This window comes from Mobula birostris, chromosome 18 (genome assembly GCF_030028105.1).
Source record: "Mobula birostris isolate sMobBir1 chromosome 18, sMobBir1.hap1, whole genome shotgun sequence".
Taxonomy (NCBI): domain Eukaryota; kingdom Metazoa; phylum Chordata; class Chondrichthyes; order Myliobatiformes; family Myliobatidae; genus Mobula; species Mobula birostris.
The window spans coordinates 62,901,183-62,909,425 of NC_092387.1; positions in this window are offsets into that span (position 1 = coordinate 62,901,183).

The following is an 8,243-nucleotide window of genomic DNA, read 5'->3' on the forward strand; positions in this document are numbered from 1 at the left end:
ATCTCCTGTCTTCACTGTTTACAGTCCCACAGTGCTCGTTTGCCGCACAGTGAATCCCGAGATCAAAAGGATAGAAGGGGATTAACGAGGGCTCTTTAGATATTTTCACTTAGATGCTTATTGCTTCCTGCAAATGTACAAATGCCATGTGGCCTAAGCACAGCAGGACAATGAGGTTGGGTGAGACTAGAACTAGAGGTCATGGGTTAAGGGTGAAAGGTGAAATGTGTAAGGGGAACATGAGGGAGAACTTCTTCACGGAGAGGGTGGAGAGAGTGTGGAGCAAGCTGCTTGTGCAAGTGGTGGATATGGGTTCAACTTCAACATTTAGGAGATACTTGGACAGGTGCATGGATGTGAGGGGTATGGAAGGCTGTACACCTGCTCGTTAATACAAATATCTGATCAGCCAATCATATGGCAGCAACTCAATGCATAAAAGCACACAGACATGGTCAAGAGGTTCAGTTGATGTTCAGAGGAATCATCAGAATGGGGAAGAAATGTGATCTCAGTAACTTTGATTGTGGAATGATTATGGGTGCCAGACAGGGTAGCTTAAGTATTTCAGAAACTGCTGGACTCCTGGAATTCTCCTCTGACCTCTCTGGTTAATAAATTATTTTTGCCCACAGAATATTGCTCACTGGATGTCTTTTGGTTTTTCACACCATTCTCTGTAAACTCTGGAGGAACTCAATATGTCAGGCAGCATCAAGGGAGGGGAATAAACATTCGATGTTTTGGGTTGAGACCTTTCATCAGGACTAGAAAGGTGGTGGGGTGGGGGGAAGCAAGAATAAGAAGGTGTGGGAGGGAAGGAGTACAAGCTGGCAGGTGATAGGTGAGGTCAGATGAAGGGAAAAGTAAATGGCTGGGGGAGGAGAGAATGAAGTGAGAAGCTGGGAGGTGATAGGTGGAAGAAGTAAAGGACTGAAGAAGAAGAAGGAATCCGATAGGAGAGGAGAGGGGACCGTGGGAGCTAGGGAAGGAAGACAGAGCCTGATTAGATATGTTTTAAAGGGCCGTATCTTTTGTAAATGCCTTCTTCTTAGGCAACTACCTATGATTGAGGAAGACTGGCTGTCACTCTGGGCTCCTGTGGAAGTTGTAAATACAGACCTTTCAACAGGTGGGCAGGAAGTGCCTGGCAGAGCTGTGTAGGGGGTAGTTCGCAATGTGGGTCACTCCTTCCACTGTTCATTTTATTTATTTATCTATCAATCAATCTATCTATCTACCTATCTATCTATTTTTGTATGTATGTATGTATGTATGCATCGCAGAATAGTGCCGTCCAGCCCTTCAAGCCACACAGCCCAGCAATCCTCCGAGTTAATCATAGCACAAATTACAATGACCAATTAATCTACCAACTGGAACATCTTGGGACCGTTGGTTGCTGGAGGAAACCGATGTGGGGAACATAAGAAGTCCTTACAGGCAGCGGCAGGAATTGAACCCCAGTCACCTGTGCTGTAAAGTGTTGTGCTAACCACTATGCTGCCGTGCTAAGGTTCTCAATAACATTCCGACTTCTGCTTCTCTGCCTAAGGTGATTATGGGCCAGATTTTCAAACAATAATTGATATGTTGCATTTAATCGAGGAGGCATATAAATATAGTACAGAATCCTATCACAAACTGAATCTCCTTCCAATTTCCTTAATCTAGCTCATTGCTCAGGAATACCTGAAAATCCAAACCAGATGATGGTTTACATATTAAACATCCTTTGTCATCTGTTATTCTGAAATATATAGAAAGCATTATTAATTTTAGTGAAATCTGATTTCACTGAGATATATTGTGGAGATGGATTATCTCATTCACATGGTATGGTTGTAGGAACATTCCCATTGACCGTAATATTTGTTTGGTTTCTACCTCAAAGTCTTTCTAATTTTATGACAATGGCACTTCATTCAATAAAATATTGCATATTTTTTCAGGTTTTAATCAATTAATTAGCTGCCAATTTTCTCCATTCAGCTTTTCCTGAAGGCCAATGTCTTGTTACGGTTCTTCTTGGCTTTTGTTCCTGTGGATAACCAGACTAGATAGCTCTAATCATACATGTGTCTATTCAGGAGTGGTGAACCTGTTTGAGAGCATATATCCAAATTGGCAATAATCCGCTAAAAAATTCTCTGGTGTGTCATGGTAATTTTAAGCAGAGATTATCATTGATTAATGAATTAGTACAATAATTAGACAGATAGATAGACACTTTATTGATCCCAAAGGAACTTACAGTGTCACAGTAGCATTACAAGTGCACAGACATAAATACTAGAAGAGAAGTAGAAAGAATAAAAAATGGATTAACACAAACAGTTTAACCGGGGGGGGGGGTTCATCACTTCTCCAGCTATGGATTGATTCGTTATAATGGCCGAGGGTTAGGATGACCTCATATTGCACTCTTTGAAGCAGCATAGTTGTCTTAGTCTGTCACTAAAAATGCTCCTCTGTTCAGCCAAGGTGGCAGGCAGAGGGTGAGAAACATTGTCCAGAATTGCCAGGATTTTCTGTAGGGTCCTTTGTTCTATCACAGCCTCCAGTGTGTCCAGTTTGACTCCTATAACAGAGCCAGCCTTTCTAATCCGTTTATTCAGCTTTTTGGCATCACCCATGTTGGTGCCATTGCCCCCAGCACACCACTGTGTACTGCCAACAACAGATTGTAGAACATGCGGAGGAGAGGCCTGCGTACTCTAATGGACCTCAGTCTCCTCAGGGAGTAGAGGCGACTCTGGCCCTTGTACACAGCCTTTGTGTTGGTGCTCCACTCAAGTCTGCCATCCAGGTGCACCCCTGCGTCCACACCACATCCATGTCCTCATCACCAATAGTAACAGGGAGCAATGCAGGGTTAGTCTCCCTAAAGTCCATCACCATCTCTGTTCTCTCACTGATGTTGAGTTGCAGATGATTCAGCTTGCACCATTTGGTGAAGTCCTCCACCAGGGCCCTGTGTTCATCCTCTCGTCCTTCCTTTTTCGTCCAACTATTGCTGAGTCATCAGAGAATTTCTACAGATGACATGACTCAGTGTTGCATCTAAAGTCTGAGGTACAGAGAGTAAACAGGAAGGGAGCCAATACAGTCCCCAGTGGGGCCTCAGTGCTGCTTGTAGCCATGTCTGACACACAGCTCTGAAGCCATACATACTGTGGTCTGTCAGTCAGGTAGCCCATTATCCAGGATGCAATGAAAATGCCAGCCTGCATTGAATGGAGCTTTTCCCCCAGCAATGAGGGCTGTATGATATTGAAGGTGCTTGAGAAATCAAAATAAGTGATCCTCACAGTGCTGCCCTGCTTATCCAGATGGGAGTAGGCTCTGTTCAGCAGGTAGATGACAGCATTGCCAATTAACTCCAATGTGCTTCTGCTAGGCAAACTGCAGAGGGTTGAGGGCTGAGCTGATCAGGAGTCGAGATGAGCCAGGACAAGCCTCCCTAGGGTCTTCATTATGTGTGAAGTTAGAGTCACTGGATGGTGGTCATTCAAGACTTTTGCTTGACCCTTTTTGGGTACTGGGACCCAGACATGATGTTTTCCACATGGTCAGGACCCTTTGCAGCTGAGATTCAGAGTGAAACTGCACTGGAGAACTGCACACAGTCGCTCAGCATACTCCTTCAGGACCTTGGGGTTCACACCATCCGGTCCCAATGCTTTGCCATGTCTGTGTTTCCCCAGAGCCCTTCTCAGCTGCTCAGTAGTGAAGGTGAGTCCATGATGACTGGGGAGTTGGTGGTAGGTGGGGGCTGGGGTAGGTGAAGATCGGGATGATAGCAGTTGGTATGTGAAGGTGTGGATGATAGGTGCAGGGTAAAGAAGGGATGTAGACAGTGGTAGCCTGTGTTGTTCATCCACATGTTGAATTGGAGGGGGAGGAAGGTAGGAGGGGAAGTATTGGTGTTGAGGGAGCATTGGTTGCCTCTGCACCTGGACTGGGGTGCGAAGGGGGGACTTTTTAGGGAAAAGGAATGAGTCGTGTTGCTTATTTCTGTGTATTCACTGTTTTGTTGCTAATAAAAGTATAATAGAGACAGATCGAAATAAATGAAACACTTCAGAAAATCTGCTCAAAACATTATACTTTATACCTTATACTTTATACTTTATTGTCGCCAAACAATTGATACTAGAGCGTACAATCATCACAGCGATATTTGATTCTGCTCTTTGTGCTCCCTGGAGTACAAATTAATACTAATCTTTTAAAATACAATTGAAAAATAACATAATTTCTCAATAGAAATGTAGTTGTAACCATTTACTATTTAAATACTGATGTGTACACAAAGTCTGTGAGGATTGAAAACATATCAACCAATGTCACATGTTTTCACAACTGTCTAGCTGGCGTGAGACATTTCATATGAAAGCATCTCACTGCTCTTGGAGTGTAAAAAATCATTTGCTGCTTCATCTGTCAGTAAAGATAATCATTATGTGTCTTTCTATTATGGGTGGGGTTTATAGAATTAAGGGCAGTACTGCATGCCATGAGTCAAAAAAACTTCTGGGTGTGCCACCTTGGGTACATGTGCCATACGTTTGCCATCCCTGGTCTATATAGTAAGTAGGGTTCATTGGAAGCTCCTTAACACACTCCAATGCAATCATCAAATGGAGTCTATCAAAGTCAGAGAAAACATTAACCCTTGATACCAATTCAAGAAGAAATTTCAAGGAATCATAAGAAAATTGGGAAAGTTTGTAAAATGGTCAACTTAAGCATCATACAAACTGAAAAAGGATGATAGATCAAGAGTGGGGGTGGTTTAATAGTCATATTGGTAGAGCAGAGCAGTCATTAAGTTTTAGTGTTTAGATTGCAAGACAGAGCCAGCCGGAGCAGAGATAAATAAATAGAGGCGGAATGTTGGCTAAGTGCGAGAGAGATGATGATAAGGATCATGACAGTTCCCAGCCTTTTTAAAGACATGAACCTCTACCATTAACTGAGGGCTCTGTGGACCCCAGGTTAGGAACCCATTGCACCTTTCCTATCCATGTACCTGCCCGAGTTTCTTTTATATTTTGTTATTATACTTGCCTCAAGCACTTCCTTTATCAGCTTGTTCCATATATGCACCTCTCTCTGCATGAAGAAGTTGCTCCTTAGGTCCATTTTAAGTCTTTCCCCTCTCAGCTAAAACTTATACCTAGTTTTTAATTCCCTTTCCCTTGGAAAAGATGATACGCATTCACCACAGAAAGGGCATATAATAGAGCAAAGATTAGTGGGAAGTTAGAGAATTGGGAAGCTTTTAAAAACCTACAGAAGGCAACTAACAAAATCATTAAGAAGGTAAAGATGGAATACAAAAGTAAGCTAGTCAATAATATTAAAGAGGATACCAAAAATTTTTTCAGATACATAAAGTGTAAAAGAGAGGTGAGAGTGGATATTGGACCACTGCAAAGATGATGCTGGAGAGGTAACAATGAGGGACAGTGAAATAGCAGATGAGCTGAATAAGTAATTTGCATCAGTCTTCACTGTGGAAGACACTAACCGTATAGTGTGTGAAGTTACCATGACTAGAGAAAAGATCCTTGGGAAACTGAAAGATCTGAAGGTAGGTAAGTCACCTGGACTAGATGGTGTACACCCAAAAGTTCTGAAAGTGGTGGCTGAAGAGATTGTGGAGGCATTAGTAATGGTCTTTTAACAATCACCAGATTCTGGAATGGTTCCAGAAGACTGGATAATTTCAAATGTTACTCCATTCTTCAAGAAGGGAGAAAGGCAGAAGAAAGGAAACTATAGGCCAGTTAGTCTGACCTCAGTGGTTGGGAAGATGTTGGAGTTGATTGTTAAGGATGAGGTCCCAGTGTACTTGGAGGCATATGATAAAATAGGCAGTAGTCAGCATGATTTCCTCAAGGGAAAATCTTGCCTGACAAATCTGTTGGAATTCTTTGAAGAGGTAACAAGCAGGATAGGCAATGGAGAATCAGTTGATGTTGTGTACTTGAATTTTCAGAAGGCCTTTGACAAGGTGCCACTGCTTAACAAGCTAAAGCCCCTGGTATTACTGGAAAGATTGTAGCATAGATAAAGTAATAACTGATTGGCAGGAGGCAAAGAGTGGGAATAAAGAAAGCTTTTTCTAACTGGCTGCAGGTGACTACAGGTGTTTCACAGGGGTCTGTGTTGGGACCAGTTCTTCTTACATTATATGTTAATGATTTGGATGATGGAATTGCTGGCTTTCTTGCAAAGATTATAGACAGTATGAAGATAGGTGCAGGGGCAGGTGGTTTTGAAGAAGCAGAGAGGCTTAGACAGTTTAGGAGAATGGGTAAAGAAATGGCAGGTAAAATACAGTGTCAGGAAGTGTATGGTCATGCACTTTGGTAGAAGAATGAAAGGGTTATTTTCTAAATTGAGAGAAAATACAAAAGCACTGAGGTGTAAAAGGACTTGTGAGTCCTTGGGCAGGATTCCCTGAAGGTTAATTTGCAGGTTGAATCTGTGGTGAAAAAGGGAAATACAATGTTAGCATTCATTTCAAGAGGACTAGAATACAAAAGCAAGGATGTAATGTTGAGACTTTATAAAGCACTGTTGAGGCCTCAATTGGAGTATTGTGAGCAGGTTTGGGTGCCTTGTATATTAGAAAGGATGTGCTAAAACTGGAGAAGGTTCCAAGGAGATTCATGAAAATGAGTCCAGGTTTGAATGACTTGTCATATGAAGAGCGTTTAATGGCTCTGGGCCTGTGTTCACCAGAACTCAGAAGAAAGAGGGGTGACCTCATTGAAACCTATCGAATAGTGAAAGCCCTTGATAGAGTGGATGTGGAGAGGATGTTTCCTATGGTGGAAGAGTCTAAGGTATGGCCTCAGAATAGAGGAGCATCCTTTTAGAACAGAGATGAGGAGGAATTTCTTTACCCAGAGAGTGGTAAATCTGTGGAATTCTTTGCCACAGGCAGCTGTGGGGGCCAAGTCTTAATGGTGCATGGGATGTTGTCACGTTTCTGTAAGAACAAGGAAGCAGTAGTACCTCATTTCACATGAATACAGCCAGACGAGACAGTGTTACTCTGGGGCCAGATTGCAAAACACAGCACCAACAGTCAGACACAGCACAAGGCACATAGAGCACGTAAAGATAGCAGCAAACACACAGTCACACAAAAATATATATATTGTAGAGCAGTATTGGCGGGAAAGCCAGCTTGCAGGGTTTAGCTTTTTAACCTAGAACCAATTTCAGAGCACTCCCTCACACAGCTTTTGTCACCTCCTCCCTTGGGTGGCTGTAACAGGTGACTCCGCAGTATGAGGGCCTGGAAGGCCTGGTCCTTGCATTAACCCAAGGCTATCCAGCTCCTCTGCTGACGGTCTTGATAATGAACCAGACTTACAGTATTTTGTACTTTGTATTATTAATATCCAACAGGGTCTTGTGATCATAAGAAATTTTATAATATAATAGTTGTATTATTTTTATAATGATTATAATACAAATAATTAAATAAAATTAATTTAATTTAAAAATGGAAGCACTCAGCAGGTCAGGAAATATCTGTGAAAAAAGAAAGGGGGTTAAAGGTTTCGAGCCGAAAACCTTTCTTTTGAACTAGGAAAGAGTTAAACGAAGTTACATTTAAATTTTAATCTAGCTTGTTATTACTTATTTATGTATTCAGACACAGTGCGTAAAGGCCCTTCCAGCCCTTCGAGCCGCACTGCCCAGCAATGCTCCGATTTAATCCTAGCTTAATCATGGGACAATTTACAATGACAAACTAACCTACCTATTGGTACATCCGTGGACTGTGGGAGAAAACTGGAGGAAACCCAGACGGTCACAAGGAGAGTGTATAAAATCCTTACAGGCAGCTGTGGGAATTGAACCCGGGTCGCTCATACTGTAATGCATTGCACTACCATGCCGCAGTAGAGTGACGAAGAGAGTTAGAGAGAGTAAACAAGCAAAGGCACATGGAAATGTGTCAAATATGGGTCAAAATTGCAGGAAATGCTTGTCAGATCAGGCAGTACGAGTAGAGGAAGAGAAGCTGAGTTAATATCACAGAGATGTGACCTACAGCCCATTCTGCATTGGGCACTTGATTAATAGGCACACGTCCATAATGGCATGTGTAAATTAGCAGGGCTTAGAGAAGGCATAGAGTAAAACATCAATGTTACTGAAGGTTTACCAAGCACAACAAACATGGAGCGGAGTCAAAGACTTCTTTCACAAGT